We start from the raw sequence: 15,799 nt of genomic DNA on the forward strand, positions 1-15,799 counted from the left end.
TCTCTGTTCTTATTTGCCTCGTTTGTTTTTTAGATTCAGTTGTTGATAGATATATATCTTTTGCCAACTATTGTTCATAGTTTTGATTTTTTTTCTTAAATAAGTCCCTTTAATATTTCATATAATCATGGTTTGGTGATGATGAACTCCTTTAGCTTTTTTTTTTTTTCCCCCTGGGAAGCTCTTTATCTGCCCTTCAATTGAAAATGATAGCTTTGCTAGATAGAGCAATTTTGGCTTTAGGTCCCTGCTTTTCATGACTTGGAATATTACTTGCCAATTCCTTCTAGCCTGCAAAGTTTCTTTGGAGAAATCACCTGACAGTCTTATGGGAACTCCTTTGTAGGTAACTCTGCTTTTAAGATTCTCTCTTTATCTTTAACCTTTGGCATTTTAATTATGATGTGTCTTGGTGTGGTCCTCTTTGGGCCCAACTTGTTTGGGACTCACTGTGCTCCCTGGACTTGTATGTTTATTTCCTTCACCAAATTAAGGAAGTTTTCTTTCATTATTTTTTTCAGATAGGTTTCCAATTTCTTGCTCTTTCTCTTCTCCTTCTGGCACCCCTATGAAGTAAATGTTGGGCCTCTTGAAGTTGTCCCAGAGGCTGTTTATACTACCATCATTTTTTAAAATTCTTTTTTCACCTTGTTTTTCTGATTGGTCATTTTTTGGTTCCTTATGTTCCAAATCATTGATTTGATTCTAGGCTCCATCCACTCTACTGTTGTCTCCCTGTAAATTGTTCTTTATTTCAATTACTGAATCCTTTGTTTCTGAATGGATCTTTCTTATGCTGTTGAGGTTTTCACTAAGTGCCTTGAGCATCCTTAAAACTAGTGTTTTGAACTCTGCATCTGATAGATTGCTTATCTCCATTTTGTTTAGCTCTTTTTCTGGAGTTTTGACCTGTTCTTTCATTTGGGCCAGCTTCTTTGTTTCCTAATTTTGGCAGCCTCCCTGTGTTTGTTTTTATGTATTAGGTAAAGCTGCTATGAATTCCCTGTCTTGGTAGCATGACCTAATGTAGTAATTGTTCTGCAGGGTCCAGTGGAACAACATCCCCTATCACCCAAGCTATGTACTCAAGCTGTGCCCTTGTGTGGGCTGAGTACATCCTCCTTTTGTAGTTGAGTCTTGATTGCTGTGGGTAGCTCAATGGGAGGCATTTACCCAGGGAAGTCAGCCACAAGGACTGGCTATGACCACTTACCACCAATCTCTACCCTCTGTGGAGGATCATCATCCAGGGGTTCAATGGTGGTGCTTCAATGTAGTCTATAGCTGTCCAATAGGTGTACAGGCTCTGGGGTTTCCTGGATGGTGCAAGCCAAGGTCAGTCCCCACCTGTGGTTTGGCCAGGGTCACATTTTCTAAGCTATAAAGCAATCTGAGATGGCTACTACTTGTGCTGGGCTTGGAGATTCCCAGGCCAAGCCAAGCTGTGAATCTAGGCTGATTGCTGCTAGTGCCAGACCTGGGGCCACTTAGCAAGAGGCTGGGGGATCACTGGGGCTTACTGTTGCTTGTTTCATAGGATTTAGAAAGTTGTGAAGCATGAGTGTAGATCAGGCATTGGGAAAGCAGCTTGGGTGGGCCTGTAAGTTGGTTAGGGCAGAGTCACTGCAGATCTCCAGGGAAGGGCAAATAGTGTTAGCTAGGTTGATAGAGTCTCAGCTATGACACCAGCCTGCCAGCTCTGTGGCTCTGTTGGGGGGTGGTTCAGAAAAGAGCCAATCGTCTCTGCCCATCTTTCTGTCTGGGAGAAAGCTGTTCCCCAGCTGTCATCTTAATGCCAGATACTTCAGTTTCTCCCTGTACACCACTGGTGCCTTTCAAGCTGCTACTCCAGTGCTGGAGCTCAGAGGGAATGAGGCTGAGTAAGTCTATATGTGGGTTCTTTAAGAGGAATTGCTTGGGACTCCAGAAGTTTCTTCCACCAACCCCATCCCCACTGGTGTTTCCAGCTGGAAATTATGAAGACTTATCTTGCTGGCACTGGAACCCTCAGCTGGAGGGCCTTGTGTGGGTCTGGAACTCCTTGCTCCCAAGATATCCCTCTTGAAGTTTTACCCACCACACATGGCTGTAGGACCAGTCCTTTCCACATCTCTTCCCTTCCTACCAGTCTGGATGGATGTGGTTTCTTTTATTCCATAGTTGTCATACTTCCATTCAACTTGATTTCTAACAGTTTTGAGTGATGGTTGTTCTATATTTTAGTTCTAATTTTGATGTGGCTATGTGAGGAGGTGAGCTATGTTTGCCTATGGTACCATCTTGACTAGAAGTTTCAATTTATTTTTTTTTCTAATAATTCACTTATCATTAAAGCTGTTGTTCTCTTGCAAGGGAATGCCTTAGCCCATGCAAAATTATAACTAACGCATATCTGTATTCTTGAGATGGTGGCACTTAGATAAAATCCCATCACCATACCTTGATTTAAAGGAAAAGGGAAACGTCTCTGGGACACATGGAATGATTTTCCAGGGTTATATCCAATAAATAGAACATGTGTTATACACTTTATGAGCCACACTAGCAGTAATATTATTTACTCCATGAAATCATCTTTTAGGACCTTAATGTTTTAGCTCATGTACATGTTAAAATATAGGCAATTAAGCCTCTATAGGTAAGATTAGTTTTCAATTGGGTCCAAGCCATGTCTGTTTGCCTGGGACAAAGACTCCCCTTTTGTTGCCATATCCTCTTTTCCTCTGCAGCAGGCCCTCAGACAATCCAAACAAGCTGTCCATCTTGTTCTAGCCCAAGAAACATGTACAATTGCTGGTTCCCCTCTGCCTGAGACCAGCTTTTCTCCAAAAGCAGCTGCTAAAATTCCTGGATTATCCTTGTCTGAAATTCCTATTTCCTTTTCCCCCAGGTCAGTAGGGAGTGGTAAGTGGAGGAGATATAGAAGAGATAAGAGGAGAAGGTGAAAGGGAGGGGGAGGGCAAGTCTTGACCAGGAAGCTCAGAGAGCAAATATAATGGAGGAACTGGAGAAGCGCAAGCAATGAAGAGGTTGCATTTATCAGTTTCAGAAGCCTCCTTTATTTCAGAGGCAGTTTCTAAAATTTCTTATTAACTTCTTTTTCAAAAATAATTTATCTGTACTTTTCCTAGAAGGTTTTAATTTCCAAATCAATATATGCTTCCCATTTATTCACTTTAGTTTTAGAGCTGGCATTTTCTAATTTTGTGTGCAAAAACTTAATTTAGGTGCTGAACGAAACTGCATTTTGGCCATTCTAAGTTATTATTATTTCCAGTTAAATCTTCCCATTTCTGTAAAGTACTCGTAACTCAAGGCTTCCTGCCAGGAGTACTAATGAAGGCTGAGGTCTGGGAGTTTCTGGCCATGGAGGCACAATTTCTTATGTTAATTTTACTTTTATGTTGGGATCTGTAGAGACTGCACTTCAGGCTTTCAGAAAGCAATTTCAACTGAAAAGCCAAAATTAAAACCCAGCCACCCATTTTTTTCCTGCAGTCCCACCTTAGCGTGGGTTCTTTCAACCCTTGATATTAGTTCCACTTTGAGGATTTTAAAAAGACAGCTCAAATAGAATCACAGTAGGTTTGATTACAGGTCAGGGCACATGCCGGGGTTGATGTTTCTCTCCCTCTCTCTTTGTCTCTTCCTTCTCCTATCTCAAATACATAAATAAATAAATATAAAAATTTGATCCTTCCCAAAGAAACACATGTGTAAAATTCCAATTTCATAATAAACCTAAATCACCACTTTTAAGTTAGTGATGCTTAAACATTTTTACAAATGTCTTGACTAAATCCTGAATTTAGTGTTGTTACCTAAAACCAAATCGTAGTTCATACAATATAGAACCTCACAGACCTGTTTCTGCATGTGGTTTAACACCAGATGCACATCAGCATATACTAGCAGAGCAAGGTAATGAAACTGCATTCCATCTTCCAACCAGAGTACTTGGTTTTGAGTCTAGAAGTTAAACTCATTAAGTAGCATTTTAAAAATCCTTCCTTTATTAATTCCCATTTATATTTCAACACACACTTGAACATAAACTTATCATAATCTATTACAGTTTCAGTGAGTTTAATGAGTTTCAATGAGTTGACACAAATACAGTCATTTGGCTTCGTAGTCATCTACAGTTGCAGCGTCGACTGTGACCCTGTCACGGATTTATTTGCTTATGAAACGGTTGGGGAAATATAAATTGAAGTTCACAAATAAAGTTGTATCAGTTGAATGCCTCTATTGCTTAACAACAAGTGAATACTGAATCACTAAATAAAAGTCTTCATAGCGATCTATGCTCAGGTCTGGCCAAAGTGGTTCCCATTTTCTGATTTGGTGGGGCAGCCTGAGGCTTTTAGAGTGTTCCATGCCTGCTGCTGACATGCTTCTAGCCATAGAAACAATATGCAAACTTTCAACCCAACTTATCAATTTCTTATAGTTCAAGTTATAACTTAACTTAAAAATAATTCAATAGATATTTTCAAAGAATAAATAATACTATTATTTAAAATTTTAAATAATATCTATATCAATACAAATAAACTTACTAACTTCTGCTAAAAGTTTTAATTCAAGTGTATTTGATCTTACATACTATTCAACATGAATAATGTGAATATTTCTAGAAAACGACAAGATCTTGCTTTTCATCTTCACCTCCCTCTCCCCTATCATTTTAGTAATGTGAGGGAGATATTGTATCTCCCTTGAAACAGCACAAGTCTTCTTACTGACACTCTAGCATGCAGAGCAAAGACAGAGCCATCCCTGCTGTGCCAACCAGAATTCCAACATACAGAGTTTGTGAGCATCGTAAAGTGATTGCTGCTTCATGTCAGTAAATTGGGGTGGCTTGTTAAATAACAGTAGATAATTGGAACAAGTTAGAGGCCCTTCACAAAAAAAGAGGAGAGCAGTTTTGATGAGCTTTATATGCCTGCGAGCTGTCTATGACAGTATTTGGAGATGTGAGGCTAAGGCTCAGGGGAGAAGTTAGGTCTAGGAACACATATTTACCAATTACTTGTGTAAAGGTGATCATTGAAAAAGTAAGAGGTGAACCACTCAATGAGGTTCATATAGTTTAATAAGAGAGGAAAGTCTTTCCTGGCCAGGCTTCTCAGTTGGTTGGGGCATTGTCTCTGCACACCAAAAGGTTACATGTTTGATTCCTGGTCAGGGCACATACCTGGGTTGTGGGTTCAATCCCCAGTCATGAGTGGGTATGGAAGGCAACTGATTGATGTTTCTCTCTCATGTCGATATTTCTTTCTCTCTTGTCTTCCCTTTGTCTCTCTCTAAAATCAATAAACTTATCCTTGGGTGAAAATTTAAAAAAAAATCAAAAACAAAAATGAAAGGATAGTCAAAGACTGAACTTGGGGCAGAGAAATCAGCATGGGAAAAGGTGTCAGGGAAGGAGGCCAAGAAGCAGCTCATTGAGTAAATGGAGTAGAAGAGAAGGAAATTAAAAGGAACAAGTTGGATGTGATTGTAATAAGGGTTAAAACATTATAATAGCCATGCTTCTACAGACAGGAGAAGATACAGGCCATATATAATACATGCTATATATTAAATAATACATGCTATATATAATATGGTGGATAGATTAGGCATTCATTTTGTATTTTAAAGATATTTATTTATTTATTTATTTATAGAAAGAGGAGAAGTGAGGGAGAAAGAGAAGGAGAGAAACATCGATTGTTTGCCTCTCCCACACACCCAGTTGGGGGCCTGGCTTACTACCCAGGCATGGGTGCCAAATCGGCAAGCTTTTGGTTTGTAGGTCGGTGCTCAATCCACTGAACCACACCAGCCAGGGCAGGTTCATATTTTAGAAGTGATCCTAGTCTTTAAATTACCAAGGTCTTCTCAGGTACTAAAATTTAGGTAGTAAAATTATTTCCACTAACGTGTCAAGTAGTGTCTCCAGTTTCTCAAATTGTGTTTAAATATGAAATTCTTTAAATAACCAGCAGGTGGAGCACATTTACTCAAGAAAATCTAATTCTGGGTTGTTGGGTTTTGTTTTTTATGGAGGGTGGGGTGGGCATGGAGGAAGAGAAAGTGAATGGGAAGTAGGGAGAGGGAGAAGGAAGAGGGGTGAGAGAGAAAAAGCCAGAAAAAAAAAAAAACGAGGCAGGGAGGAGAGAAGATGAGAGAGAATTGTTTGAGGTCTCTCCTTCATTGTATTATGGTATTGTTGGAGAGATTATCTAAAGGAATTATCATGTATTTAATCAAGCACTATTAACTTGACTATGATATTTAAATCTTGTCAAATGTCAAATGGCTTATGTTTCATATCTCCCTTTATTACAGACAGACTCTGAAGTTGGTATTGTTTATAACCCCAATAATGTTGAATGTCTAAAGCAGGGATTTTCATTTGAATTCCTAGGGAGTTGCTGAACTATGAATTAGTTGCCTGAAATCATGAGAAAACAAGTGCATTTTTCAGAGTCCATGTTGTTAATTTGAGTCTGACAAGGATGAATGATGCTGAAAAATTGAGGATTACTTTATAAACGGCAAAGATGCCTACACCCTGGGGGCAGCATGTGATGACTCAGTGAGGAAAGGTAAGAAAACATTTTTATACTTTCAAAGTTCTAATTTTGTGCATAATTTAATTACTTGTTCACAATAAATCAGTACATTAATACCTATATTTAATTCACAAATTAGCAAGGGTCCTTGGGGGTAAAAATTAGCAGAACAATAAAAAAGCTTCAAAACTTAATTATCCAAATAAACATTGTACATTTGTATACTTTTAAGGACTAAAAATGAAAGCAGAGAAATCAGAAAGCAGAATATCTTGATAAGTCAGAGAAAGAAAACATAATAAAGCTGGAACGTCTTACCTTTGGTTAAAGTTACAGAGCAGGAGATGGAAATAAGCTTATTTCTTATCAGTTTTAGAGGGAGCTAATGGATACTGTCTAAAGAAATGGAGAACAAGATGTTAAATACACATGTGATAATACAGGCATGCACTAGAGTAGAAATACAAACTAGAATTATTCACAAAACTAACAAACATGGAGTGAAGAAAAGCAACCTGCTGAGTAATACATATAGCATGATTCCATTTGTATAAAGCTCAAAGGATGCAAAACTAGGTCATAAGCTGTTTTAATTTCTTATTTTTTATATATTTAAAAAAGTTTAATTTTTTATTTTGAGAGAAAGAGGAAGAGAAACATCAATGTGAGAGAGAAACACCAACTGGTTGCCTCTCATACATGCTCCATCTGGGGACCGAACCTGCAACCCAGGCATGTGCCCTGACGGGGAATCAAACCAGTGATCTTTCCGCTTTGTGGGACAATTCCCAACCGAGCCACAAGGGTCAGGATGTACAGACTATTTTTAGGTAATGAAACTCTAATGAAAAACCAATGATAAACACAAATTCAGGTGAGTGGGGAAAAGGATTGAGGTAGGGCTTTAAGGTTCTTAATGTTTTTTTCTTGAGCTGGATTCTGGTACACAAGTGGCATTTTCAACATATAAATATATAAAAAAATAGTTCTTAATATTCTACTCATATATTCTAAATGTTAATATATTAAGTACTTAATTATAAACCTTTTAACCTAGGAGCAGAAAAACTCGTTGTCATCTACATGCACTTCTGGGCTTCCTTGTTGTCATCCTAATGTGTATTTCTCTAAAAATCAAGTATTTTTCCCTATTATTAAATTAATGCCTATACTTCGTAGAAATTTTGGAAAATAAGCAAAAGTGTCAAAAAGAAGGTAACCATCACATTTTATACCTCCACTCATAAATAACTGTAACCACTCAATATTTTGGTGAATTTCTTTGTAGCTCCTTCATGCATATTTGAATACGGATAAATCATACTGTATATATAATTTTGTATGCTGATCCCCCCACCCTTAAGTTTATATATTAAGCATTTCCCCTTTTATTTAAAACTTTCAAATGCAGAGGACAGGCTGGATTGAAAATAGGGTGTTTTTTGAAAGTGAGCTACATACCGGCAGATCTATACACCATTGCCCACCCTCCTCCTCCAAGGGAATTTGGCTTCCAGGTGGGCAGGAGATTCAAGGGCTCTTTTCTAGAAAACTGTTTCCAGAATAGTTCTAGAGAAAAAACAAAGTTACCCCTGGAAGCTTTGGTGTTTTCAACAGGAAATGATTAGCTCTTTAGTTTGCTCCCTTCTCATTCCACCCCAGAGTTTCAATCTAATTTTTAGTGCCTTTTTAAAGGAATGGATTATCAGATATTTAAGGGAAAATCTCCAAATATAAGAGAAAGGCGGGAGGGTGGTGGTGAGGGGGAGACTGAGATAGCAAAGAGACAACAGGCCTACCTCTAGTTAGTATCCTTAGACAAACAATGGATTAAACTTATTTAGAAATACAAATGTAAACAGAAGATAAACTAATAGATTTTAAAATGGTTGTTTTTGGAGAGTAGAACTGGGGAGTGGATACAAATGGGACAGAGAATTGCTGGTTTTCTTTATAAGTCTTTACTACTGTTTGATTTTTTTTAAACTGTAAGCATTTATTAGATTAATAAAATATTAAAACATAAAGGCCATGGATTTTTTTTAAGATTTCGAAACATTGTTTTGATTGTGCATATTTTCCCATCACATTGGTTTTTATTTAATCTGAAAGAACTTTCCATTCAGTTACATTATTTTTTTATCACGAAGTGCCATTACTTTATCACTTTCTGAAAACCTCTTCCTGTTTTTAACCTTATTGTTAAGATTAATTAAATGCCGAATCTAACTAGTTCTAACTTGAAGAGGTCACATACGCTTAGAGAACTACTTAACAGATTCTAATAATTCTTCAAAATTCACACTTTATGTGTGGCACTCAAGTATCTTTTCTATCTATGCTAATAAGTAAAGTTATTGTTCCTAAAATTCACACTGTCTAGTCACAGATTTCATACACATCTGGCACATGGGGAGGGGATTTCAGAGGGTGAGTGCTGGACAAAGTCCCATGCGTGTGACCTCTTAAATTTCCTGTTTGGCAGTTTAGAAGTTACATTGATCACTGACCACCTAACAACTTGACCACCATTCCTGGGGTTATGTCTTTTAAACATAGCAGCCCTCTAGCTCAACCACAGAGGCATCTCATGAGTTATAGAGGAATTTGAGCATATTTGTGCTAGTGAAGAAACCTATAAAAAATACCAGTGTTAGAGCTCTACTTTGTGTTTTTTAGTGACTCGAAGGACTTACTACCAATGCTGAAAAACCTCGATGTGGCTTGGAAATCACTAGAATAGGGAAATGAAAGGAGAGTTACCCAATTAAAGTAGAAAAACCCACAACCCCTCACTGTTTTCCCTCCATCCCCACCAAATTAGAGGAAGTTCAGTGGAAGGATAAGCCAGTCTGATGCCTGGAGAAGCTGTCTGGCCTCCTCCACAAGCTACTCACTGCCACTGCAGTGTCATCATTGCTTTGTGGTCAGATGGTGAAAGATACAGCACAGGTGAGCAAAGAGATAAGATTAAAGGACACCCTCTGTTCAGGACCTTTGCCCACTTTTTAATTGGATTGTTCGTCTTCCTGGTATGGTGTTGAAGGAACATGTGTAAAGGACCCATGGACAAAGACAATGGGGAGGCAGGGCACGGGAGAACACTGAGGTGGAGGTGGGTAGGTCAGGGGAGAGAAAAGGGGGGGAAATGGGAGTACCTGTAATTGAACAACACTAAAAAAATTTAAAACAAAACAAAAACTAAAGGATACTTTCTATTTAGCAAAAATGAGTTACCAGATGGAGAATGGTTCTTCCCCAATGTTGTTAAATGGTTTGGTTTTCAACTGGCCAAGTTATGTGGGAAGATAGGGTGAAATCCTTTCATTCTTGCTCTACTTTTGTGTTGGGAACCGCCCTGACTGGTATTAGAAGCTGAAACCCCCGCCTAGCTAAGGCTAAGGGAACGCCCTTGGAACCGTGAGCCAGCAAGGAGACAAAAGCTTTTCTCCCTGGCAGGAATGCTGCTTCTGCTGCTTTATTCATGACTGAACCCCCAAAAGCTTGGTCGGTTAGCCAAAGACGGGTAAGATTCCCCACGGGGGAACAACCCAAGCCAGGCACGATCACTTTGGGAGGCCCCCCAAAAGAAGGACTTGGGGGGCTGCAGCAAAAAGGGGGTGATGGACCCTCACTCCTCGGCTTTGACAAAGTCTGAGTTCTCAGCGTCTGGAAGAAAATCTCCTTATCTCTCGGTGGCCTTAGTTCCCGCGCTCCACCTAAGCCTGAAACAATGACGGGGAAGTACAGCTCGGTACTGGGAAGTGCAGATTTCCCGGGGTGATCAGGCCTAAGAAAGAACATGTAAATTACTGTGAAACCTTCTTTGTTCAAGAATGCTCTCAGTTGAATGAGGAGGGTCTTAGGAGGAAGCTAGTTTGTTCCTCAGCCTTACAGCTCTTTGACCCCCAACTCAATAGACCGGCAGAGCTCTTTGTTTTCTATATTCCTTACTTCCCCCTAATGAGTACTGTACTTTACCTGAATTATTATGCAAAATGAGCCTAATAAAAGCAGGTATGGACGGTAAATCAGCGCGCTCCCCCACTAGGGGGGGGTGGCCATTCTGTCCCTACTTCCCCACAGAAACTAGTTTGTCTCTGTGCATGTTGTTATTTCTCGCGTGTTTATTGTCGAGCCATCCACAGCGTTCCGTGGTCACTGCTGGCCGGTGACCCACGCGCAACACTTTTGGGGTGTAACTTTCTGAGTTCACTATTGTTTGTTCCTCATAATTTTTTAGTGCCTTGCGATAATCTTAAAGTCAGAAATGGATTAACTGTTCTTATTGATATAGTATGAAATTATACCTGAATTTTTATTAATTCAAAATAAATTCAGAGTTAGAGGTATACACATTTTGAAAATTATATGTACAAAGATGACAGAGCATCACGTTTTCATTACTTATATGTCTTATCTTTGAACCCTTTAATTTTCTCCTATCAGAAAATACTTTAATTATATAATTCTCATAAAAATATATAATTCTCATACTAATACAAAAGTCCTTTTTCCTCTTTTTCAGTGCACAGTTTTCGACTCTCGCTCACACGCTGTAGTTTGATGTTTTATCCTCTGGATTAATTTGAACACTTCCTGTTCTGTGACTAAAACACATTCCCTTGCGCAAACACTTGTACATCTACTGCATATCTTTTAAAATTTCAAGTCATTTATTATCTAAATCCCCTCATCACTTTCTTCTTAGCTTTGGGTAATTCATATGTTCTTTTCTCATATGTAAAAATCTAAGTCTACTCTTACATAATTGCTTCAAATGATGAGAAGCTATTTATTTATTTGTACTTCTAACATATTCTAAAAAGGAATTAAGGTGATTTATAATAACACATATAATATAATGGGATGAATTCAGTTAAAGTAAGAAAAGTTAGAAAAGGGAAACTACTATTGAAAACCTAAAAGAAATCAAGAGTGAGTTCAGTAGTCAAATGCTTTTCAAATAAAGCCACAGTTTGGTCTGGCGCTATATCCCTGGTTTTTGTTTGCCAGTTTCAAGTCCCCTCATTGTAGCCTGAAGGCTACAGTTCCCTGGTGTTAGCCAGGGTTCTCCAGAGAAACTGAACAAAGAGGTTATCTATCATTTATCTATCTATCATTATCATCATCATCTATCTATTTACATTAAGGAATTAGATCACACAATTATTGAGGCTGGCAAGTCTAAAATCAGCAGCTAAAGACCTGAGGCTGAGAGGGGCTGGAGACCCAGGGAACAGCCGAGACGCTGCAGTTCAAGTTCTAATGAAGGACAGGTACTGCAGAATTTCCTCTTGCTCAGGGGAGATCTGTCGTTTGTGGTTCAGCCCTTTAGCTGATTGGAGGAGGCCTACACACATTGTGCAGGGCAATCTGCTTTACTCAGTCTATTGATTTAAACATTAATGCCATTAAAAACCATCCTCACAGAAACATCCAAAATAATTTTTGACCACATGTCTGGATACTGAGACATGGACTGTTTCACATATAAAATTAATCATCATACTGCTGAAGTCTGCTCTTTGCCTGTACCCTCCACTGGCCTGGGTTTTTTTTTGTTTGTTTGTTTTTGTTTTTTGAACATGCCCCTTTTCCATTTTTTCCTATTCCATGAAGCTTCTCTTGATCCTTTTTTCTCAGGCTGAAGAAACAGAATTCCGAAGAGGCCATTAGTCCACAAGTTTGTATTCCAGGATTGGTTGAAGTTCCCTGCCTTTTTGGTGGTCAACAACTGCTTACGAGTAGGCACATGGGTTATCTTGGGTTTCTTTCTAACCTCTCTTTCAAAGACCATGCCCCCACCCCCTAGTCCTTTGTAGAGATTCTTCACATTGTTAAAGGCTATCATGAACCACCACTTCTGCTAAAGGGTTCCACAGTAGCCAGTAGCTTTACTAGCCCAGCCCACATTTTCTGGGTGCTAATGATGCCAGTATATAGGGTTGTGGCTTTAACAAGTTGCTTTAATTCCTAATGAGGATGACACAATAGGACAGGTCCTGGGAAAAGTCTCCCAGGACCTAGCAGTCCAGTGTGTCTCTGCTACTAGAAGGGATCATTTTCCATTTCTTCACCTCTTGATTCTCTGAAGAATAGAGTCAAACTACAGTCAGGGGCTTGGGGAATTAGCTGCTCTTTCTGTCAGGGTTCCAAAGCTTGTGAGGAAAACTAACTCTCTAGCTTTCTTTCAACAGGGAAAATGAAAACAAAAATGAAGTAAAAAAATAAGGCAGATAAGTGGCAACATGAAAATATTATAGACAGAGACTCAGTTATAAGTCTCCTTATTTAACTAGGCATCAGAGAACACATATATGCATAACATCCAATTCTGAAACCTTTTAGAATATTTCCATATGATCCAAGCCCAGATCTCAGACCAGTCACACCGGTGTGACCCAGGGGAAGTTACAGAGACTCTACTCTTAAGTTACCCTGTTGTAAAATCAGAAAGGAGAATAGACATGCTCAGTCAGGAAGAAGAATTTAGTCATTTGCACATTTATGCTTGTTCCCCTTCTGGTGGAAAATATAAATGTGCATGTATGTTTATATTGTGTAGCTAGGTACATCAGTAATCTGTTTTCCACTTTCTTTGGTCAACATCAAAAATAATAATACTTTTTAAGCTAAGAAATTTGAATATTGTAATAGAGGAATTTGACTGGAAATGTGGACAATTATTGAGTGATAGGTATTTACATATATGTAAAAATATTAAGCCGTATAATTTTATATGTATATATGTTGTATTTGGGAAGGAAATAAAATGTTACCCTCTGTGTATTTTAATTCTTTTATTTACCATTGACTTCCTATCTACTGTTTAACTTTTTGATTCTCTTCCTTTTTTTCCTTTGTGGTTAAGTGTACATCATCTACCACCTTAGCTTAGCTGAGAACATCATACTTGTGACAGCATTTTAAAGTACCTGTACCACATCAAAGGTGGGCGAATTTCTTTCCTGGCCTTGCTGAAGTCTGCTCACCCTGAGAGTCTGCCCCAGTGGCCCCAGCCGCTCCCACCCATGACCATTGTGTCCCACTTTGAACCCAGCCATGTTTACTATCTGGAACTCTATCTCTTTGTAAGTTTAGATTACCACATAAATGCTCCATTTTCCCTCACGCTAGCTAATGTTAATAGCTGATGTTGATCAGGAATTTAGTATGTGCTGGGCACTGCTCTAAAATTACATGAGTTAACTTACTCCATATTTGAAATAATCCCATGGGAGAGGTACTGCTATCCCCATTGCAAATGTGAGAAAAACTGAGTCACAGATGGATGAAGCATTTGTTTGACACCACAGAGCCAAGTGCCCAGCCACAGGGAGTCTGGCTCTGAAGCCACACACTGAACCACTGCTGACTTATGAAAGCTCAATAGGAGTTGAGGTTGCCTCACAGCCAGGAACCTCCAGCACACGACCTTGACTTGCATTCAGTAAGGGACCTGGAAATGTCTTATGCTTGTTGCTCTGTGAAAACAAATCCTATTGTTATGGAAAAAATACAGAAAAAATCTAGGAAACTTTTATTCTACTAGCTTTTATTCTACTTTTACTTTATGCTATTTTTACTTCTTTTTTGAACAAATCCTGCCTCAGATTTATTTGTACAAAGAGCGCAGGAAACACTAGCTCCACACAGACAGCAGCCCAGGGGGGGTCACACCAGTCCTTCTGTTCTCACATCAGCAGACAGAGGCCTCTATTGTGGAGCTTTGGTGGAGTCCTGGGCACCTGTGAGAACCTGAGCCAGGGCTGCAGCTGCAGCCTAGGGCATGGTTTGAGCCTTGGTCTTGGCCTTGGCCTTTGTCTGGCAGAGCCTGAGACCCTTGGCGATGCAGGCAAGAACATGTTTCTGAGCTTGGGGAGAGCAATGCAGGCAAGTGGATTGAGCGTAATTACATCTGCTGCCACTGTTTGAGATCTTGAGCTTGACCTCTTTCAGCCTTAAGAGGACCTTGGCAGACTTAGCATGTGCATTCTTGTGGCCTTGGCATTGTTGGCTTGAATCTTCTTCAGGACCTTCTTGTTGTGCTTCTTGGCAAAGCACATGTTCTTCAGGAACTCGGAGTCTACTCCTTAAGAGATTTGCGTCTTTGTGATCTAGGTTTCTTGATGCCATTTCTGTGCCATTTTCAGGGCGTGTGAGTGGTGTGATTGTCAGACTTGGCCGTGTCTGCACTGAAGCCTGCAGCTCCCAAAGCCTCTTTTTTCCTATGCTAAATTAAAGATTTTAGAGTAAGCTGACTTGTAATAAGTTCAGACTCAAGGAATATTAATGGTATCAAGGCTTTTCTGCCACTGATTTTTTTGTTCTAAGTATCAACCTGTGGTTTGCTGACTTAACTATAGAAACATGGATAGAAACTCCCTGTTATGCAACAAACCACTTCCTTTATCTGTTTATTTATTTATCTGCAGTGTTTTAGCTAAACTTGTCTCCACTTGCAGTGTCATGTGATTGTGACTGCCTCACTACATGGAGCATAAATGTCTCAGATATGGACTTGGTGGCCAGATTCAGAGGTTAGAATCCTCTGTAAATAATACTTCATTAGGGTGGCATGAAGGATTACCTATGTTAATATATGTAAAGCACTTAAAACAGTTCCAAAGATTTAGTAAGTGCTTTTAATAAAGTGTGATTATTATTATTATTAATCAAACTCCTACAATCTTAAGAAATATACTTAGTCCAGCCTTCTGCATTCAGAAGCTTCAACTCAGTTCAACCTGAAGGATAAGAAAGTAGAGGCTTCTCTAGTTTCATAAGAACATAAAATCTTAGATTTGGAGGGAAACTCAGTGGCATGCTGCTCACACTTCTCTACAATATACAGAACAGGTGGTAACCGTGGTTCTGTTTGAATGTTTCCAGTGATGGAAGCTTACTGCCTCCCCGGAAATTTCATCTCATGATCAGACAGCTTAATTTTGGAGGAGTTTGTACTGTACATTGAACAGAAATTTACCCTGCCATAAATTCCACATTGTGGTTTCAGTCGTGGATTAGTAAAGCAGTGTTTCAGGGGTCATTAAACTATTTGATTCAATTTTAATTTTTAAAATACATTTTTGAGTTACTTGTTAAAACTGAAATTCCCAAAAAGGGAGTGTGTAATACCCTTGGGAAGATGCTTAGCTTTTCTAATTCTCAGCTTTTTAATCTATAAAATGGATAATTAGTAGAAAAATAATGAGCACTCAATAGAT

Source organism: Phyllostomus hastatus, unplaced genomic scaffold (genome assembly GCF_019186645.2).
Source record: "Phyllostomus hastatus isolate PE091 unplaced genomic scaffold, TTU_PhHast_1.1 phas_contig_86, whole genome shotgun sequence".
NCBI lineage: Eukaryota > Metazoa > Chordata > Mammalia > Chiroptera > Phyllostomidae > Phyllostomus > Phyllostomus hastatus.